Below are 1,990 nucleotides of genomic sequence, written 5' to 3'. Positions count from 1 at the left end.
CAGGGGTGATCATGCATACTTTTACTTTATTTTGTGAGTTGGAGTCTCCCTGTCACCCAGGCTGGAGTGACACTCATGCCACCGCAGCCTCGACCTGCTGGGCTCATGCAATCCTTTCGCCTCAGCCTTCCAAGTAGCCTTCCAAGTGCCACCACACCAGGCTAATTTTTTTATTTACTGTAGAGAGCTGAGGTCTCACCAAGTTGCCCAGGCTGGTCTCGTTTAGGGTGACCCCCGAGCTCAGGCAATTCTCCTCGTCTCCGCCTCCCAAATTGCTGGGATTACAGGTGTGAGCCACCACGCCCAGCTCATACTTTTATTTTACTTTAGTTTTTTAAAGTCTACCACAAGGACCCTTTTTTTTTGAGATAGGTTCACTCTTCTGCCCAGGCTGGAGTGCAGTGGCATGGTCACGGCTTGCTGCAGCCTCAACCTCCTGGGCTCAAGCAATCCTTCCACTTTAGCCTCCCAAGTAGCTGGGACTACAGGTGCATGCCATCATGCCTGGCTCATTTTTAAATTTTTTTGTAGAGATGAGGTCTCGCTCTGTTGCCCAGGCTGGCCTCAAACTCCTAGGCTCAAGTGATTCTCCTGTCTTGGCTTCCCAAAGTGCTGGAATTACAAGTGTGAGCCACTTAGCTGGGTGTGGTGGTGTGCACCTGTAGTTCCAGCTACTTGAAAGGCTGAGGCAGAAGGATGGCCTGAGCCCAGCAGGTTGAGGCTGTGGTGGCTGTGAGTGTGCCACTACACTCCAGTCTGGGTGACAGAGTGAGACTTTGACTCAATAAATAAACAAATAAACAAGTATGAGTCACTGTGCCTGGCTAATCATGTGTACTTTGAAGGTTGTTGAGAGTCTTTAAAACATACGTGTGTAGCCGGGCTTGGTGGCTCAGCCTGTAATCCCGCACCTTTGGGAGGCTGAGGTGAGTGGATTACTGATCTTAGGGGTTCAAGATCAGCCTGAGCAAAATGGTGACACGGCGACACCTCATCTCTACAATAAATAATTTTAAAAAAATTAGCCAGGTGTGGTAGCACACTTCTGTAGTTCCAGCTACTTGGAAGGCTGAGGCAGAAGGATCACCTGAGTCTAGCAGGTTGAGGCTGTGGTGGCTGTGAGTGTGCCACTGCACTCTAGTCTGGGCGACAGAGTGAGACTCTAAACTCAAAAAAAATTAAGTAAATAAAGACAAACATGGTCATATTCTGAAGTACTGGGAGTAAGAGCTTGAGCATATTAATTTGGGGGGAAACACAATTCAGATGATGACACATGATATTGTAGACTTGGTGGATTTTACTGACATTCCTTGTTTTCCCCAAATGACTCAGGGCTCCATCCAGTGGGGATGATATCTGTCTCTCTGTTGTGTCTCCAGTCTGGTTTGAGTGCCTGGCACAACACAGGGGCTTGGTAATGTGTCCTGAGTAGACAAGCGAACACTGGCATTTATTCTTTGCAGGAAAAGAGAACTCTCCTTATCAGAGTGGGCCTGCCCTTGTGCTGGTCTGCTGGGGTAGTCCACTGAGATGGCTGCATTTCAGAGGAGTCAAGAGGGAGACCATGGGTGTGTGTATCTGATTAGTTTTGTCTGTTTTAGTGCTTTGTGTAAATGGAGCCACATAACATGAACTCGTTGGTATTCAGCTTCTTATACTCAGTACTGTGTTGTGAGATTCATCCATGTTGTCACATGTTTCAATAATTTATTTTTATTTCAGTAGTATTGCATTTATGAATATACAGCACTTTGTTTATGAATATTCCCATTGATGGACAACTTGAGTTATGTCCAGTTTCTGGCAATTAAAAAAAATTTAATTATTATTATTTTCTGAGTTGGAGTCTCACTCTGTCGCCCAGACTGGAGTGCAGTGGCACACTCACGGTCACTGCAACCTCGATCTGCTGGGCTCAGGTGATCCTTCTGCCTCAGCTTTCTAAGTAGCTGGAACTACAGGCACGTGCCTCCATGCCTGGCTAATT

This window comes from Carlito syrichta, unplaced genomic scaffold (assembly GCF_000164805.1).
Source record: "Carlito syrichta isolate Samal-C Ts95f unplaced genomic scaffold, Tarsius_syrichta-2.0.1 Scaffold316275, whole genome shotgun sequence".
In the NCBI taxonomy this organism is placed as follows: domain Eukaryota; kingdom Metazoa; phylum Chordata; class Mammalia; order Primates; family Tarsiidae; genus Carlito; species Carlito syrichta.
This window is presented reverse-complemented; position numbering follows the sequence as displayed.